Source organism: Lutjanus erythropterus, chromosome 15, assembly GCF_056507025.1.
Source record: "Lutjanus erythropterus isolate fLutEry1 chromosome 15, fLutEry1.hap2, whole genome shotgun sequence".
NCBI classification, from domain to species: Eukaryota; Metazoa; Chordata; class Actinopteri; order Lutjaniformes; family Lutjanidae; genus Lutjanus; species Lutjanus erythropterus.
Window position 1 is genome coordinate 31,777,108 of NC_139331.1, and position 21,344 is coordinate 31,798,451.

At 40.1% G+C, this 21,344-nt stretch overlaps 1 protein-coding gene across 1 annotated transcript in view; it reads left to right on the top strand.

Moving 5' to 3' along the window:
• The window catches only part of LOC146314660 (exostosin-1), a 288,208-nt gene that overhangs the window by 193,297 nt on the left and 73,567 nt on the right, over positions 1 to 21,344 (top strand). The gene's annotated exons all lie outside the window — the stretch shown is intronic.

A 21,344-nucleotide genomic window follows, 5' to 3' on the forward strand; every position in this document is an offset into this window, starting at 1 on the left:
AGAGATAGAGAGCGAGTCAGAGGCAGAGCGGGCGCGAGTTAAGTGGCGTGTATTCAGAATTATTGATTTCTGGCTGCCTGCACTGAGGGTAACCTCACAAGTTTATTTTCCATCATGTGTGAGTGTGAATAGTATGTGTCTGCGGTCATCAGTGGATCTCTATGTATAGACTGGAGCCTGTCATGCTGAATAAAACTGGAGCTTTGAGGTTTAATCCATATGCTACAGTTCACATGATAAATTATAAGCAAGAAAACTGAAGAAGTTGCTGAAGAAGGTGTTAGAGATGCTTTGTCTTCCACAGAACAACATTCACTTTTACTGTTAATGTTTACTGCTCATCCTCCCCATCAGATTACAGCATTTTTTTTTTCTGCTGGCACATGTTCATCATAGTTATGCCCATATAGGATATGAAAGTCCATATTTACAGAACATTTGTTTGCCTTTTCAATCCTTTGCTCCAATCAAGTGTGAACCAACTGTGACATCACAGGTTTATGGACTTCTGAAGCCTCACATTCAGCATTATGGGGGTTTCCATCTTTCCATCTTTTTTTTGGGGTGTCATGATTCCCCAAATTAACTTTGAAAGGGACAGTTCACCAAAAATCCAAAAATACATGTTTTCCTTCAGGCCTGTAGTGGTATTTATTCTTATAGATGTTTTTGGTGTGAGTTGCAGAGTTTTGAAAATATCGTCCATAGAGATGTCTGCCCTTTCTCCAATGTATTGGGACTAAATAACCCAGAAGCTCTGTTCACTATTTGTTGTAGGGTATTAAATACTGCTGACAAACAAAGCAAGACATTTGAAAATGTTACTCTCGACTTGTAACTTCCTTGGTGCAGTTGATGCGCTAACTTTATATACTGGAGGTACTTAGGCCTATGTAAGTTACGTTACGTCATGTACATCACATAAATTAACATTACTTACCTTCAAGTAAGTTAATGTGAACTTTTGGTTTGACATGGTTGAACAGCAGCCTTCTAGGTGGAAGTCTTGGTGTGTTTGATCCATTCATCCACCCTGACCTCGTCCCCACACAGACTTTGTCACACTTTAAAGCACATCACCTGACTTCCTCCTTTGTTCATATCATAATTACAGCAGCTACTAGAGGCTTCTTTTTAACGATAAATGTAAATATGGGTTGTAGTAAGCTGCTCCCACAGATGACCTAATTTATATGGTCACTTTTCTGGTGAGGGCAGGCTGAAGTTGACATATTTTGCTTTTTGAAAACAACAGTCTTTACATTGACATGGCAAGTCAAAGGAGATTGAGATGCTTTTACTGATCTGTCAAAATATTTCAGTTGAACTAAATTAAAATGTCACAAAAAATGCTGGAAATATTGATGCACTTGAAAAAATATTGCGTGGCGTGTATGAAATACTGCACACACTCAAGCCTGCAGTTTGATGTATTTGAATGCTGCATTTCTTGTTTTAATAATTTATATCTTTGCAACCGTTGTAACTCATATTTATATTTTCTATATATTCCTACTTAATCCTGTGTCGAAAGCAGATAAGAAAAAAGAGAAAAGGAGACAGAAGTGAAGTGAAACTGATGTGTTAAGTGCTTTAACACACTTGCAGTCTCTCTCTCTCTCTCTCTCTCTCTCTCTCTCTGTCTCTCTCTCTCTCTCTCTCTCTCTCTCCCTCTCTCTCTCACTCACTCACACACTCACTCACTCACTCACGCACGCACGCACGCACGCACGCACGCACGCACGCACGCAGTCATCTTCCTCCATCCTGGCCCTCTGAAACCTGCAGAGGCATGGGGAGGGTGCTAATGGTGCATCACAGCATACGCACATCCACACACACCTTCAGGGTATGTGTGTCTGTATGTCTCAGAGAACCATTACTCATCGCAGACAACCAGCGGATGGATGGATGGATGGATGGATGGATGGATGGATGGATGGATAGATGGATGGATGGATAGATGGATAGATGGATGGATGGATAGATAGATAGATAGATAGATAGATAGATAGATAGATAGATAGATAGAACATTTGCAAAGCCTATTTTAATGATGTAAATATATTTAATCATGCATTGTTTACATCAGTTTTTCACTAGCTTGCAGTCATATTGGAAGTGGATGAAGTGGATGGTGGGCGTACAATGCCCAGGACACCAGAGTCAGGGGTTGTTCTCGTTTTTGAGTCCTGCGTGTGGTTATGTTTAGGCAACAAAAGCACTCTGATAAAGGTTGTGTTTTCGGTTAATGTTCATCTCGTGTGTCAGTGCATCCTTTTTTCTGTTTAGTAATCCTTTAGTTAATATAAGCCAAGTTCTGTATTGCAAGATCAGATTTTTTTTTAAAAGTCTGTCTTGCCAAGTTGCGCCTGATGTGGACTCTTTCTGCAGAAGGGCCAAAGCGAGCCCGACCCTTAGTACTTTTGTAACTTTCTAACTAAATCTCTGTGGTTTAAAGTTTAGTTTCTCTCGTGTGTTTTTATGTTCAGCTATCTGCTTTATTTTACTGTTTTAGGTTCACTTTCAGCTGATAGGAGTCACCTTAATAATAATCTTAATGCTAACAAAGGACTTATTGTGAGGAATTAATAGTAAATGAAGTGCTCAGCTTGACTTCAGTTAAATACGCTTCTTCAAAAGGGGTATTTGTGAGATGTTTATCCTATATTTTAGACACTGTTTCTTTCACCTGACTGAAGGCAGCATTATAAATACAACAGCATATTTGCTTTTACAAACATTTAATTTTTAATGAGACAGAGTTTGTGATACAAACAAGATGAACTATTGGTCAGAAACATCACATTGTATCTTTAAAGCATAGGGCAGAGGGCTTCAGCATTAGAGGCTCCTCCTGGCTCTGATTGGTTGTTTTTTTTTTTCAAACATGGTGGATTCTTGCAAATGCCATTAGAAGCACATAGAGAACCCAGAGGAACCTGATTTTTGCCACATATAATCTGTCTCATATGCTGCTGTCAGAATATACCAACACTCTCAGTAAATAAGATCAGAATAAGACAAAATATGATATAAAACATAAAGATAGATAGGAATGAAATACAATATACACAGTGGAAGAATGACGCTTGGGGAACAGATATTACATTTTTGTGACATTATTGCACATGATATTGCATTTGAATGTTATAACATAGAGTAGATATTGCACTTGAGTCATATGAAAAAAGTTATTAAAGTTAATTATTAAAGTTATTACCTACTGAACCTTTAAGCTCTCAGTGGCATTCATTTGTTCCTGGTTTACAAATTGATAAAATGAGTTAGAAGCTTCTAAAGCCAAGTTTAGACGGGTTTCATTTCACTCTTCACTGACTTGCAAACCTTTTGAGAAAAACAAAAATGTTTCACATCATCCTGATCTTCATTTTATTTAGACTTTTTTTGTTTTACCTCTTGTAGACCGACCTTACAACCTGAACAAGCTGTACAGTCTTAACGTGACACACTTTTACATCCTGCATATCTACGCTTTTGACTTTTAACAAAATTGCCCTTCTGATAACAACACATACACGCGCACACACACACACACACACACACACACACACACACACACACACACACACACACACAACACCTGCTGATAACGCACACAATAACAGTTTTCTTCTGTGATTTGGAAATGTCAAACCATCACCTGCTGATCTGTGCTTGGAGGGGAAAAAAAGAAATAAAGATGCACTGTTTGCAGCTTTTTATTTCTCTACTTTGAAGGGATTTTTCTCCGTGGTGCTGAGGGAGCAAGAGGATGTCGACCATGAAAGGTCACAGTTGATTGGTTAACAGCAGAAAGCTTTTACCTGTTTTGTGCGAGAATGTCTACCAGACGACAACATCTCTTGTTCAGCCTGCTCGAATAAGACCGGATACCGCTAAATTCTATGTTTTTAGACATACCCAAGGCCAAACAGTCTCTTGTTATTGTGACACGTTGTCTGTGCTGCTCAGGTGGGTTAAATAAAAAAAAAAAAATCTAATTAAAGTAATTGAAAATGTCAAAAAGAAAAAAAGGTGCTGGCAATGAGCAACTGTTGTTAGATGTAGTATTATTAATTTCAAATAATAAGAAGTAAAAATAAATGAGCCAAAAAAGTCATTTTGTGTCTTCATTATAATGAGTGTAATGTAATAATGTAATGTAATAACTTTCAATAGAAATCCAGAGGTTTTTTTTCCAGCTCTACTCTTGCAGACTTTGACTTTATTACATTATATATCTGATTAGAATTCTGTTTCAACTTGCAGGAATAAAAGCACTTTCATTGCAGGCTGACTGTAAGTCTAATATTTTTTTTAAACAGTTATTTAAGGTTTATATTTCTGAAACTTTCAAATGTGGGTACTTTAATTAAGATATATAAGCATAAATACAGGAGTAATCACAAAATGATTTTGTTAAATTTAGGGATGCACTCATCCTCCCAGATGCTGACCTTACAGGGATAGTTTGGGTTACTTTTGAAGTGTGGTTGTATGAGGTATTTATCCACAGTGAGTGTGTTACCTATGGCAGATGGTGGTCGACACACGCCCAGTATAGAGAAGCAGCAGGAGTGCTGGTGTAGGAAGCTAAGTAGTGTACTGCTGTGGACAGGGTCAGCAGAAAAATGTATATAGCCACCTAAAGTAAATAAATATCAGTTTAAGTCTATGCTATATTTAGAATATTTTCATATATTTATCTTGTCATCAGAAAGCCTTTTTCCAACAGGAAAATGCTGTTATACAAGCCAAATATCGCTCTCTCCAAATCCACCAGAGTCCTTTGCCAGAACCAGTAATTGTAACTATATGGAAATTAGGGATGCACCGATCCACCAGCCAGAGACCAGAACCGGACAGTTTTCAGTGTGACTGGCCGGTCAGCGTCACTTATCCGATTATGTGCTGCTCATATTCGCTTTGCATAATGGTCACGTCATGTGCGCAGCAGACGTAACATCACACCGCCAACAGCACTGATCACAGCGGCACACACACTGGTGTTAGCTATAGATTAAAAGAACAGGATAAAGAGAAGACAGACAGAGCAGCTGACGGTGTCACCAAACAGCCATAAACTTTGAGCTCTTCATGCAAATGTTAGCCAGCAGCAGACTGCTGTTCACAGAGGGACAGTTAAAATCTCACCTCCTGTTCTGACTGAAGAATAAACAACCTGTGTTGATGCGTCTCCTAAAACATTTTCTCATCCAGACTTGTTTAACTTCTCCTTCTGTTTTTCTGACTGCAAAGTTTTACTGCAGCAAACTGTTGCAATGTGTCGGCCTTCGGTTTGTTTATATCTGACGACATGAGATCAGGTGAAATCATGTCCCGTGAGAATCCAAATCTCACAAGATTGTGTTCCCTCTAGTACATAATCTTAACATAATAATATAATTGTATAATAAAGCCTGGCTGTAAGCTGGAGGACTTTTGGAGATAATGTATAAGTTATTTAATAGTCAGTGTTTTATTATAAACATCCATTAAGATTTTACAAGAAAAGTTGCAAAAATGTTTGTGAATGCAGTCAGTTATAGTTATTAGAGACTGAAAATTGGAATCAGCAGGTCAGACCCTTAAAAAAAAATCGGAAATCGTTTCCCAAGAAAATTGTGGTAAGTTTGACTTTAAAAGATAACTGGTATCAGATTGGTACTCAGTATTAACTGAGTGTTGGAACTGGTATCTGGAGAAAAAGTTGTGTTGGTGCTTTGTGAGTCAAATTAGTCATAATCTGAGTTGTGTTTGAGATTTTCGATAATGAACAAGGTGTTCAGGCTGTTGTTATGACTACCCAACTTTGTTTTTGAACATTTGTTTCCTTCCAACCATACAGATACCTTTCTGGCATTTATGTTTCCAGTATACGTGTATGAGTGTGTGTGTATGTGTGTGTGTGTGTGTGTGTGTGTGTGTGTGTGTGTGTGTGTGTGTGTGTGTGTGTGTGTGTGTGTGTGTGTGCGAGTGTGTGTCTGTGTGTGGTAGTATGTATTAGTGAGTGTGCATTAATATTCTGAGCCAGACCAGCCTGCAACATTAAGCTTTAATACCAGCCCAGAGACCTGCGTTTCAACTCAGCCAGAGAAGGAAACAGTCTCAACTGTGATGTTTACGTACACACACACACACACACACACACACACACACACACACACACACACACACACACACACACACACACACACGCATATACACACAGTGATAAATATGGAAATTTCTCTCTGTCTCAAAGACACACCGACACAGCAATGAACATGCAAATGATTCTCCCTCAGACACACACACTCGAAGCTAAGGTGTTTCTGTGAAGTTGTGCCATCTCTTCTGGTATTTTGATGAAACTTGACGGGAGCAGACCTCTATAATAACACTATTTTCCCTTCATAGTGGTTTTTGTGTAACTTAAACTTTGAGGAAGCTCCTCTGGGACTCCTCGGCTCCCCGACCTCTGCCTGGCCTGCCCTCCCACAAACCTCTGGAGCTGCTGTTGTTTGGATATGAAGGTTAAAAAGCGATGCTACTGAAAGTCGCACACAAGTATTCCCAGTGTGTAGGCACACAGAGGCACTCACACACACACACACACACACAAGTTTGTTTTTGGCTGTTTTCACTCTGGATTTGTTTGTTTATATGAGTCCGAAACTAAGTTCGATTTCCCCTCCCTCTGACCCCGCTGCTCTGCTCTCACACTTGTGTGCAGCTTTTGCTATTTGTGGTCAGGTTTTCCATCAATAATGTGAACATGTTCTCCTCCGCTGCTGGGAAATTATGTTGGTGGCCTTCTTGAGGAAGAAAAGTACAGAGAAGAAGAAGTAAGAGAGAACAATGTGACATAAGTGAGGCACTTTATCTGTCTAAAGTATGAAAATGCTGGTAATTTTCCATTTTCCCCTGTGGGAACACTATGTGCTGTGAAAACTCTGACACTGACATCAACTGATCTCAGACCACCTTATTCAGGTCAAGATCGGGTTTATTGTCAGTAGGTTTTCATGTACAAGGAATTTAGTATATATTGGTGCAAAACGAGAAATCTAGTATGAGAAAAAATAAAGATGAAGGCAAGTCCTGCAAGTCAAAGAATGATACATTGAAATAGAAAATTGACAGTGATATATAAAATATAGAAATATATTTTCAAGTCAATACTGTATGTACGATATGACTTATTTAAATTGAGATGTACAGTGTTATGCAGGAATGTGACAGTCTCTTATGATGTTACAGTCAGTTGTTCATGTGAAAAGTAATGGAAGTAGTTGAAGAGCAAGAGAGAAATGTTCAGGAATCCTCTCACACTCCTGGTCGATTGCTTCGTTTAATCTTATTTATTTGTTTATTAAGGCAACATGTATTAACCAACGTCTTTAAACCAGTGAGGTGATGGTTACAGTTTGCAGACAGAAGACAACAAGACGCCATACAGACGGCAACAAAATAAACATTCTGAAGGCAGTGTGTAAGCCATGCGGAGCAACAGAAAAAAAGCACAGCATTAGTTTAATAATACAACAACAATATCCACTGTTCAGTAGCAAGTATCGCAAAACAACAAAACACAGCAAAGCAATGCTGATCATACAGAATAGCCTGTCATTGTCATATTTATTCACAAATGTGAATTAGTCTTGGATTTCTCTGTTCAGTTTTTATTTTTAAGGGGCGTTAGGTGCACAAACTGGACAACAGACGCTGCTCTGTCAGTCATTGAATCAAACACACTCTCATAAACGATTGATTAGCCCAAAGAGATCCAGGATGGGTGGAAATGTATCTGACAGGGAGGTTGTCCAGACCAATGACTGTAAATAAAGATGGATGACTCTTCTCCGCTTCCTCCAAAAGTACAAAGCTGAAGCCAAAATGTCCCCGATGTGAGTGCTGCCATCTTGCCTTGGTGACGTCATTTGGAGTCTGTGTCTTAGCCATCAGTACAAAGTTTCTGCCCACGCAGCTGTCAATCATGGCATAAAACTCTAATTATTTAAAAACAAACTGAGCAGAAAAGTGAGCACAGCAATAAGAACTCCCTAATATGACAGAAACCATACTTTTAATTCGGCTGCCTATTACCATCGGGCGGCAGGATTTATTACTTATATGGCAGCCAGCCACCAGGGGGCGAGCAAGATGCTTTGGCTCCACTGTTGGGGAGCTGTGATCCTGCTCATTTCTAATGTATGTCATTGGTCCTGAAGAATCTGCCAGAACAAATCAAACATGAGCTTGCATGTTCGTCTGGTTCCCAGGCTACTGATAGCACCCGTTTTTGACACATTACAGACGTGCAGAGCAGCAATAAGATGAAAATAGTGTGAAAATCATAATGTTGATCTTGATAAAATGATGAGAAATGCAGTTACAAGTAAGTAAACATGTAACACATAAGCCATGCAGTACAGAGTTGTAAGAGAGAAAGATTGTACCACCTTCTTCGTGTGCACAAGGTGAGATAGGCTTATCTGAAGCCGACTGACTGAAACTTTATCCCTCTCCCACATGTGCTCGACCCAAACTTGAATCTACTTTGCTTGATCAAAATCTGCTCAGTTTTGACAGTTGTTCTCATCTTTCTGTTCGTTTAGGGAAGAGTAACACGCATGCATCCACTCAAACTTAGAAAGCTTCACATCACTAAATGCTCTCTCTCCACTCAGCCAGACCCCTATTTCTTGCCATTGTTTGCAGCATGAGCCATTAACGCATCAAACATTTTCCATATGGCCTCTGCATTATGTGATTTGTTGACTACAGATTGGAGACAATGGCAGTGCTTTTAAATGCACAAGCACGCCTCTGCACTAATGTGGGCAGACACATTTGCAAGACTAACCGTGCCAGAAAGCAGCAGCTCAATCTCTCTCTCTCACACACACACACACACACACACACACACACACACACACACACTTGCACACACAGTCCCCGCCACGCTCTTTGATGGTGGACTAAATAGCTTGTTGATGCTTTGACGAGTTTTTAAACAGCTTCCAGCAGACTCCAAAGAGCCAGGTGCTGATAGACTTGGCTGGGATGTTGCAGCAGCCCACACACACACTATCCTCCTCAGTCAGTTTTTAGCCTTGACCACAGTTCTATTCAGGGGTTTAACAAGATAGATTCTCACCTGTGAGCTTTCAATTGTTTTAGTTATTCAGTGTGACACATTTCCCCTCTGTGTCCTGAGTTATGACCGCTTTTACCTTAAAGCGTCGCACAGGAGCAGCTAAGATATTTATTTAAGTATTTCTTCACCGAACTGAGCTGTGGGACCATCTGTGCTTTGCATTTCCATCGACGCTCACTCCTGCCCTCTCTTTTATATATGACACAGACTGATTAATGGATCTAATTAGTGTTCAAGGATTCTCATAGAAATGTGGATTTGCCGCATTTTGTGGAAAGAATCTGAACGCCCTCTCTCAGCAGCCTCTTTTCTAAGTGGCGTTCACATGTGGCTTGGTTACCTTTATATGTAGCTGAACTGCATTAATTCATTGTGTGAGACATTTTCATCTCAATCCTCAGTCACAGGTGCTTAATGAGAAAAAAATAAGCAAGTCACAGCAACCTAGAACATCCATGTTCTGTCTTTTCCCATCGTCTTTTTTTTTTGTCAACACCTACCTTTGTTTTTTTTTGTGGGGCCCACAGATGGTTATTTCTTGTCACTGAGAACATGAAGAAGAAAATGTAACAGCAGGATTAGTGTTAATGAATACACCTTAGGAGAGGAGCAAAAGACAATTTTTATTTAATTAGAAATTGGCGAACAGAGAATGTCAGAGGCCTTCTAATAGTTGACCTGGATGAGAGCTGAAATTAGAGGAAATATTTGACTTATCAGGGGGGCAGACAAATGACTCCAAATGGATGCTCACGTACCTCCGTGTCTGCTAGACAAGGGTGCAGAATTGAGTAGGGACAGTGAGACATGTCCCTCTCAATATCCAGGGAATTGTCCCGAGTAACTATTTTGATCAAAAACCCAAAACATAACCACTGTTGTCTGTCAGTGTCTTGTCGGTGAGATCCAGTATGGTGACACCTGTACTAATAATGCAAAACAACGAATTTTTAAGTTTTGAAAGATTGTACGCTCCTTCTCATTATGCCTCTTGCCACAGGTCTCTTTTTGCTGCCAAAATATTATGTGAATGAAGCCATTGTTTTGTCATTCATTCCAAAGCTGTAATCTTAGTCAGCACTCCTCTAGCAGCAGCCTTACATTGTGCAAGGAGGACTGGGGACTGACAGCTTTTTCTATGTTGAATGGGATACTCAAACAACACAGAAGGAGAACATTGCAGCAGACTAACATGGTGTAAATAACTTTTTTTTTAAGCCAACTTGGCATGCTGGGGCTTTAGGAGACTTGCATTACACCAGACGAGCAGTATGGAGGCATTTTATGTTTTTATTCTGTTATTGTTATCTGTTTTTTAACGTTTGAAAACTGGTCACCATTCACTTCCATTGTTTGGGAGATTCTGCAACACTGTTTTCCTGTGAAACTCCAGCAGTGTTTTGTGGACTAAAAATACTAAACCTGACCGTAAGTCAGCATGAGGATGAGTAGATAATGACTGAATTTTCATTTCTGAGTGAACTATTCCTTTAAGAAAACCTCTTCATTAGGTACATATTCCTGAAATAAAATCATATCATAGTCATTTCAACATTTCATTTTTCAATCAAACTAAGAATAATGATATAAAAATCATTATTACCTCTAATATCACAAATCATGTTGCTATTGCAATGTCAGTCAAATAATTGCAGTTTGATTTTTTTTTTTTGTATTAAAGTTACTAGTCACTAATCAGTTGTGTGTATTAGTTAAAGCCACACAGAGAATAATAGTAGTGAAGTGTTTTCAGTGAGTAGAACGGCCAGGAATCTACTGCAGCTCTCCCACATTAATGTCTTCGACACACACATACATGTACACACACACACACAGACACACTAAACCCCTAAGCTCCAGGCCTGACTTAACAAATCACAACTGCTTCACATCTTGTGACGCCGCCGCCTCTTTCTGTGACTCCCATTTTTGAAACACATTTATCAAACCACACACGCTTTCTTCCTCCATTTCTGTTTCATGCTCTCGAGAGTGTGGCCTGTTAAAGAGGACGAGACAAATTTTGGGAGTCGGCAAGAGAAACTGCACAAATATAACACGACTGCTCCATGTTGCTTTAACGCACCAACACACTCAGACACACACACACTGTGAGACATAATGTGGCTGCACAAATCCTGAGAGATTTAAGCACGGAGTCATGAATAAGTTGATATCCCTGTTTTATTTTAATGTAATTAACTTTGTATAAAAAATCGTCCCCTCACAGTTGTCATGAACAGGAAAATTAGAGATCAAAACCACTTCTTTGCTGCAAAGTTGGCCATTTTAATATGGAGCTCTATGGAGATCGATTTGCTTCATGGTTAATGTGCGTTGGCTGCATTTTTCAGCCCCAGAGGTTGATGCTTGTGTCCCACCCGCTAACACAGAGGAGGTGGGGGTTATAACCTGTACTGCAGCCAGCCACCAGGGGGCAATCAAGATTTTTTTCACTTCACTTTCAGGAAGCTGTCCTGTCGTACATCTTTTTATATGTCCGTGGACTATATTGTATGTCTTTGCTGTGATCTGATGGCCCATGGACTGAAGTGATCAAACTGGACATTGAACATGAAGTGACAACTTGGCACTGACTTCTAATATGTCACTTGTAGATCAAGGCTTGGAATTGAGAGTTTGAGAAGTTTCTCGTTCGGATTTGCATTTCTGACTGATGGTTTTTGGGGTTTCTGTTCAGTTATTTCCTGTTTTATTTTGAAAGCACCACATGTACTGAGGCTGTCAGTCCTCTGCAGTGGCTCCATGCGTCACCCTCTCTCTATATCTTCTTCCTGCCTTTTTTGATTACTGATTAGTTCCACCTGTCCCTCATTAGCCCCCCTGTGTATTTAGTCTGTGTGTTTCCCTGCTTTCTTTGTCAGTTCGGCTTTGGCCTTATTATTAAGTGTCCCAGCATTTTCCAAGTGTTTCCCTCTAGTTTTGGCTCTTTGCCTTTGGATTTCTTGCCTGCTCATTTGGATTTGTCCGCCTTCAGACTGTTTAGACGTGTGTCTACCTACCTTCTGTAATCCTTTGTATTTTTTGTATTTTAGCTTTGAGTTTATTGAATCTTTTGAACTGTACCCCCTCCGCCTTTCAGTCTGTATTTGGGTCCAGCCTCTCAAATTTCTGCCGTCCTGTTTGACATAACATGACAGCCTATTGAGTCATTAACTGATCACCTGCCTTGTCTATTATTAATTGCAAATTAATTCATCATTCATGAATTCATCCTATTCCCAATGTATTCTGAGTTTGTTCTTGTGCTGCTCGAATTTCAAAAGACAGTTGGTCCAAGTGTTTTTCTGTTTGTGGTGCATTTAAAGACCTTGGTGCCTGATTGTCTGACCAGATTAGCCCTTTTGAGATATTGTCTTCCACTCTTGGCTCGCTGTAGATTCTATTTTAATGCTTTTTGAATCACCTTTGCTCGTTTTTCTCCCTGATTTTGCAGCTAACTCCTGTAATCATTTCTCACTGTAGGGTTCAGGTTGTTCAATTAATTTCCATTGTCTCATAAATTGCACAAGAGAGCAACGTTTTAGCCCCGTTTGCTTTTTTATGAACAAAGCTTGTGTGTTTTTTTTTTCTTCAAGGACATCCCTGTGTGCGTCTCTGCTTCATAATTAATGGGACCACACAATTATACCAAGAGGGACTAGTAGTCGGTGTGTAAGACAAAGCCTTCAGTTCCTTTTGTGTGTGTGTGTGTGTGTGTGTGTGGTGCCTATTTGTAGTAATTACTGATGATGCCATTTATAGTTTAAATAGTACACTGCATTTACAGTGATAAATGTTGGGAGCCAGGAATCCCCAGACTTTGCTGATGTTAAGTGTCCTGGTTACAGACTAAGAAAGTGTTGTTTGAAATTTTCCTGCACCAGTACAATATTTCTGCGCTTGATACCTAAAGATCAATGCCTGCTTTTACTGCAATACCTTAAACCTTTATAACAGTCTCCATTTTGTCTGTGTGTTTCCGTCATTTCGGACTTTTGTTTCATTTTTAGACTTTGTGCTACTTTTTTGGACTGTTAGACCCGTGCCTGCCTGCCCTCTGGAAGCTTTTTGATTTTGCATTTTCACTTTTAGTTTAGTAATTTATTTTCTGAGTCTGCATTCGGGTCTGTCCTATTATTTCTGTTTACCTGCTTGACACATACATGCCAGCAACACCATCATACAGAAACCTGCATCCGGGCATAAGATAAAAGGTTTTTGGAAGTGCAAGGATTTTTAAGCCAAAACATGCGTCAGACGAAGTTTAACCGTTCAAATAAGGAAATCTGCTGGGAGTTTGAGTTTAGTCTTGCAGTTTGGTCCACTGAGTTTGAGTGTGAGCAGATGTCAAGTGTGTTAAACTTCTTCTCCAATAGTGAGAAGCAAATTAGGACTTTGGACACTCACTTATCAGAATTTTGCAGCATCACTGACAGCTGTAGAGCCACACACTGATCATTTCTGCACCTGTACATGCCATGGATTTCCTGTTCCACTGTGGAATATTTGAGGGCACTACAAAGTTCATCAATTTACACTCTCAGAATACGAACACTCAAATAAAATGGCAGTAAATGTGGTTCGTTATATTGTAAGTAGACAGTGATTTCAGAAACAGCTTTATAACTTCTGTCCTTGATACACAAGACGTCTGTTCATACCATTCATCACAAACTATGCTGAGAATGTTTCTGACAAAAAGACAAAGTTCTGTCTTTCAACTTTTCTGATCCAATAATATTTTTCTGTCTGTGAGGAGAGCCCTCAAACTTTTCTGTGTAATGTTTAGCTTTGTGGAATTTGCACTTTTTTTTCAGATATACATTTTTCACAACTGTAACCAGACCTCGGAGTCTCCCCTTAAAGCTTTGTATTGATCTGTCACTCCTGAACACTATTTCTTTTGTTTTCGTCTAAAATGTTCTGAGTGATTCTCTGTGGCACATATTGATTTTTAATTCCCTCTTCCTGGGTATCATCCAACTCTGTCTTTCTCATGTCCCTCTCTCTGTCTTTTTCATGCAGAAAAAATATTCTCAATCTACACATTGTTCTGCATTTACACGGGATCTACACACAGCATTTAAAAGGCAACGACTTTGCACGATATACCTGCATGAGCTGCGTCTCCTTACACTTGCAGTTGATTGGTTTGTAGATATGTGTGTGTGTGGTCGTTAAATTCGATTCCTCTCTCTTTTACCTCTATATTTTTTTTATTATACTTTGGTATGCTTATTTATAGTTATATATAACTGCAGAACCACCGATAAGAGCTACTGCTGAAGAATGTGGCACAGCCTATATTGCACTTTTAACCTGAGGCTCTCTTAAAGTGAAAGTCATTGAACCAAATGTCAGTAAAACCTTTGGACTCCTCTCTCTGTGTGCTACCACGGCTCATCTTGTTTTGCTGCATTGTTTTTCCTTTTGTCCAGTTCTGACAATAGCCTGCTGTTATGGCTGTGTGAGCTCCCTGTGCTGTTGTCCCTCTCCGTCGTCTGTCACCTGATTGCTCAATGAGCTGCACCTGGTCTGAGTGAAGTGCTTAAAAGCACCTGTGACAGCATCAGCATCAGCACACGGAGGCTTCTGGCACGGGGACTGTTAGTGTTGCTGCCACTCAGCATGGGATTGTTTGTGTTGCTGTAGACTCATGTTGTGATTTAGTACCTTTTGTCAGTTTTGATTTTGTTCATCTTGTTTTATTATTTTAAACATTGGTATGTTAATACATCTGTGGGATTTGGTTGTTTTAATTCAACCTTTTCTGTGGTTTATTTGGGTCAAGCATGGAGTTTTGTTCATCCCAACCAGGCTGCCTAACCATATGTTCATAAAACCTGTGACACAGCTACAAAACGGCCAAACATGGCCAACTATATCATCACCAAGTTGCCAATGAAGTGCTGCTTAGCACTTGTTGATGTCATTGAGTGGTGTGCATCTGTGTAGAGTCAGCTAACATGGACTGACCAGAACTTCCTGTAAGTAACTAAAAGGTTTGAACCATCCAAAAAAACTTTTTCATAAACAACCAAACCAACCAAACAAACCAAACAATGGTTCAGTTTGATCCAGACCAAGACCACCTAGCATCTGGTCAGTGAAAGGTTCGGCTTTTTGGTCCAAACCGTTGATATATAACAAATAATGCATGTACAACAGAACTGCATGCAATCATCTGAATGTAGAGAATATGCAACAGACTTTTTAAACCCACAAAGTGGTCACACACTTGTAAAACAGGCACTTTTCCTGACACATGCTCAAAACCTTGGTGGAGACTTGAGCTACATTGTCTAGTATCATCAGTTCTTTCTGTTTACGATGTGAATTGAATTGTTTTTTTGCTAAAAGGACTCCATTTCCTAATATTTATTGTAGCACTGTTGTCAAATGGTTAGGATTATGGCGTTGTTATCTGGGTCAGGGTCAACACCTGATGCAGAGCAGCCTATATGTCCTGTCCTTTCACTAAGTTCCTCCAGCTCCTGTTTGGATCTCCTGGGATCTCCTCTTAGACAAGCTCAGATGTCCCAGTTTCTCACGGGATCTCCTCCCAGAATATCAAGCCCAGTACAGTGGCAGAAGAACATGTTCCGTGTCCATTCTCACATTCAACCGGCTGTGAATCCACACAGCGACTTGTCCTTCATCACTGACCTTTACAATTCTAAACACAGTGAGTGGGGAGTGAATTGACAGTGAAATAGCATAGGTAGAGAGCATACAGAGGTTTTACTGAAACCTTGAGCTGAGGTGGGTCAACAAGTGCAGCGAGCCGTCCTGACCTCACATATTTCTGCAGGTTGATCTCTGCCTTCAGACTATTGCTGTAGTAGGAAGATGCTGTTTGGTCAAGTGGCTTCGAGAACCAATTTTAGGCGAACTAGTGCCACCTGATCATTTATCCTCCAAATTAAAAGAAACAGCTCATGGAGTAGAGTGCATAGAAACCCAGGATGAACAATATTGGATTTTTGCTGATATCCAAACCAGTATGGTGATATTTTTTCAACTAATTTTGTTCGATTACTGATGCTGATACCTATATATGCACATATTTTTTTTGCATCTAATTGGTGAGAACATCAAGTAAGGAAGGAGCATCCATTTTTCAGGTTTCACACTTGAGACAGCAGGGAGGACGCGGCCTCTGTGAATCAGAGCAAAGAAAATGCTAATGTTTTCATGATTTTGAATCCTAATTTTATATACATAGTGATTTTTTTAAATATTCAAATTTGACTAGGGGGTTAATAACACATTTTTAGTGGTGTGACAGACTCAGAACACACTTTTATTGTTGCTTTACACAGACTTAAAGGTTATTGATTTTAATAGCTTAATGTACATTTTCTTCTTGCTGCAAATATTGGTTAGAGAAAAACTTAAACACAGACCAAACTACCCCGAAGCTGCTCCCTGCACTACAAGTATTGGTGTGTGAAGCATTTGTTGCCATGTCACGTCTTGACCAGAATAGGGAGGAAGGAAAGTTTTTCCTGGAGATGTAGGGCATGCACCGCCCGACAGAATCTCTGAGAGGTAACACCTACACATGAAAAGGCTCCGCTGTGTCAGCGTGCCAGGAAACACAGGCATGAGGAGGCTGCTGTGACAGCTGAAGCTGCAGAATCAATCAGAGCACGAGACCTGGCAACAAAAAAAAAACTCAGGGCAACCTGGCCTAGAGGGTCCTTGGAAGCTCAGCAGTTTGTTTATTTAAGAAGCAGTCGGTATCTGGTCGAGAGGATTTTTATCCCAAGCTCTTTACACAGTGTCTCTCTCCCTTCAAAATAGGAAATGGTTGCCAGGGCAGCATTGCAGACCTCGAGGGTTGCCAGGCTTTTTATTTGAATTACAGCCATCTTAGAAGTTACCTTTATCAGCTCCCCGTGACCCAAAAGACCATCTGGATTTTTTCATCTCACATTTGTAATGTTTATAGGGGACACTTAAGGCATTGGTGATCAAGTCACCACAGTAAGCATTGCCTTGCTAGAGATAACCAGTAGCCAGGACACAATTGCAGCAGCTCTTTGCAAAGTTGAACTTAGCCTTGTTATATATTAATATTCATGAAGTGAATATTTAATGATCACTGTATTAAAATGCGTTGCACTACACAAAGTAGCTCCAAGTATAACTGTTGTGTAGCTAACTGATACATACAATGTTGGCATGCTAATACATGTCTTGTTTACATTCAAGAGTAAAATGGGTCATATGAAATATATAAAGGTCATTTATTATCATTACAAAGGATTGCACAACAAAATAGGAGGTGAAGTTCCTTCATGATGCATAAACATGAAACATTTAAACAAATAATTAAAGTCAGAGTAGGGTAGAATAAAGTATAAAACAAAACAAAGCAGTTATTCACATATTTACATGTATACACCCAAGACATAATTCTGTTTTGCATTTCTTTGAATTTGCATCAGGTTGAATGGAAACAGCAGCAGTAAGATGATGATGATGATAATATGATTGACATTGCCATATAAAAATTTCCACATCTGGCAAACATTGTCCATCAACTGGGACTGTGTTTGTGCATGAAGCATCGTCACCCCCTTGTCTTGTCTTGTGTGTTGAATCCTGTGAGCTCAGAAGTGGTCCACCCATCAAGTGCAACAGCTTGACCCGGGATGTAGCGGAGCAGGTCTCTCTGTGTGGATGTAACAGTCTCTGATCTCCTGTTGTCTGACCAGCCTGGGTCACATTTCGTCCGTTTTATTTTCTGTTTGCCTTAAGAAGCCTTAAGTCCCAGCTGTAGCACGACTCGCTCTGCTCACCTCCTCTCCTCCTGGGGTGGTCCACAGCAGTGTTTCCACCTGATCTGACTGCATGTTTGAATGATACCATGTGCACATTGCTGATTGTCTCAAGGTCCATGCTTCCAATGCATATTTCTGTTATAGATGATGCTTATTTCAGCCATAAAGACTAAAAAATAATTGATTAAAAGGCAAAAGTTTGAAGTATCTATCAGTCGCAGCATAAACATGAGCCACCATTGCCATAGATGCCATTGTGTAAAACACTGATATAACTTAGTTATGTGAGATATACTGCCTAACTGAGCAGCACGTGATACAAGGAACCAGTTGTTTTTCTTTTCACTTCCAATGCTACACAACAAGTCACATAGCCACATAGCCCACATGAGCAACGCCGCCTTTGTTGATGGTCATATCGACATCATTACCAGCAACCATTTACTACAATTTCAATGTCTGTATCTCTAAAATGTATATAAACTGATATCTGTATATGACTGCAGAATCTGTAAGCAAGGGACAAGATTTTGTATTGTAAGCTTTCTGGTTTCCATTTCAGTCACAATCGCAACCAATCACATTTACACAGGCTTTGGTTACTGCAGGTAAACAGTCCATGAAGAGCAAAAGAGGTGCATTACACAGTTAGCTTTTTATTATGTTATTTTTTCAAATATATCTGTGTTTAGATATCTGGGATCAGGTACATCTATACATAGGTGGCCGCTGACAAACTAGTCTCAAGTTACTAAATGGACAGTCAACAATGACCACGCACAGAAGAGAAAATCTGGCACACCAGAATCCCTGAATATCCCCAGAGGCTAAATCATCATCAGATGAAGTGGGTTGGTTTTGAGATTGATCTGTAGAATATGCTACAGACATGAAAAATAATTGTAAAACTCATCTGTAAACTCAATGTACTATGTTGACAGATATGGCTGGCAGTAGCAGTGGTGTCAGTGTGGTCATCGCACACGAATGGGTTTACTGATGTGTGAAGAAGCAAAGACTATGTTCTAGCTTAGCCACAATTTTGTGTAGTGGCCATGTGTACTCTTTATTTCTTTTCATATTTCATAGACAAGTAAACAAAATAATTTATATGTAAAAGGACATGTCTGTTTGTGTTTGAAGCTGCAGTGTGTTTTGTGTCTTTCTTCAGATGCATACCTCTGTATTGTTCATTGCCCTTGTAGTTTCTTGTTGGTTTACTTGTCAGTCTGCTCCTTCCATATCTGGGGGAACTGCATCACTGTCGATTCTGTTTCCAGGTCAGTATCATTATCAGTGGTGCTTATGTGCACGGGGGGCCCAGAGTCAGGGTGGAGACTGCAGCTCAGGACAAAGCAGCTCCACTTTCATGATACCGTCCAAACTTGTCCCAAAATCCACCACTTTTTCATCAAAGATCTCAAGCAGGAATTGAATCAAGGTCACAAGGCCACCATGAAACAGAGCAGCTGTGCAGAGAAAATAGATTTAATTAAAGTCAAACCCTTTGTTGTTTGTTGTTGTTATTCCCAAATAACCATCTTTATATGTGACAGGCTGTCTGTGTCTGTGTGTCTGTCTCAGGCTGTTAGAGTGACCTTGTCTTTGGGTGACAAACTGGACACCTGACATCTTACTTGTCCCTCTTCCTCTTTCACTCCAACACAAAGACACACACTCACACATACAGTAACCTACAAACACACACACACACACACACACACACACACACACACACACACACACACACACACACAGAAGTGCAGTGACAGTAAGTGACATGCCAGACCTTCTCTCATCGCAAAGACTTCTCATACACACACATTATAGAGGCAGGCTTTCCAGGCAGGTGGACACACACACACACACACACACACACAGGTGTCTGGTGGTGAGGTTGTGGGGACAGTTGATCCCCAGACAGATTAGGCTGCAATCTGAAATCTCCTCAGGCCAGCCCTGAGATCATGTGTACACACACACACACACGCACACACACACACACACTCTCTCTCTCTCTGTCTCTCTCTCTCTCTCTGTCTCTCTCTCTCTCACACACACACACACACACGCACATAGAGCCAGAGCTTTAAAGTCACACACTTTCGACCTAAGTGACTCAGTAGTTGAAAAACTCCCCAAGTTTGATAGGAATATGGAACAGTCCGACCATCAAAGACTTATATTACTTATATTACTGACTGGCACATATTTAGCTTTAGTGATGAACAGCATATACATATATTTCACTTGAAGAAAAAAAAGTGGTGGAGTTTGTTCCTGTGCGCCCCGGGGTGCTTGTGAAGGTGCGTCTTTGTCCATATTATTGAAATGGAGCAGAGGACATCCATAGAGAGGCAGAACACATTTGGTTTTCGTGGTCATACTTTTGGCCCTAATAAATGTGAATAAATAATGCATTGTTTGTGATGACATTCGTTTGGTTTTGTTTAGTTTTAACACCTGGCACCTGAGGCAAAGTTGCCCAATGTGCTCCAGGCACTGTGGATTTTTGATTTGATGCACTGTGTTTCAGGACCTCCTGATTTACAAATTAGACACTTGTTATAGTATAGCGTAAAAGTAAATTTTGTGCATTTCTGAATTCCTGCAGTTCTGTGACTTCACTCTCTGATCTTATCAGGACTTGAGTTAAACAATCTCTTCTCGTTTGTGCTCTACATTGCACAAATTTTTTGCTCTTGTGTGTTTTGAAACCACTGTGACGCTACAAGAATGGTCTCAGGAGTTTATACTGACATTTTGATCAAGTTTGATACGTTTCTTTGTGTTGTATTCATTGAACCTGCTGTAAATCCAAGCTGATTTCAAGCTGCTGTCTTCCACAAAGGAGCAAGCAACAGGGAGCGAGTGCTTGATGCTTAGAATTGATTTTCGGTGGATTCCTAGCAAGCACAACTAAACATCAGCAAACTCAACAGTTAGACCGGCCTTGCCCTGCCCTCAGAGGCTGCTAACTTTTAGTTAACGAATTTTATTAGTAAAATATGAGTAATGGCCTTCAGACACTTGCATTGATCTCACTTGACAGACAAGATTCTCCTTCAAATCAATACTTTTCCCTAAACACAGCCGAGTGAAACCTTCACTAAAGGTAGCTCTGCTGTGGTGGGTTCGCTCCTCACATATCTTGATCAGATGAAATGCGTTTAGGTCCACTGGTGTTTGATTATATAACAGCTCTGGACTGCTTCTTTCCTGCACATTTCATTATTTATCCACCGTGCAGCTTTTGATGTGCAGAGGCACTTTCAGCCTTCGACAAGAGCATATATCATGAAAGAGATCAAGTCCTTGAAAAAAGTCTTTTGCTAGCCATTTAAGAGTGAGCTGCCTCCGATTGTTCTTTGAAATCAATGTGTGAATACTGAGGAAATGACAATATG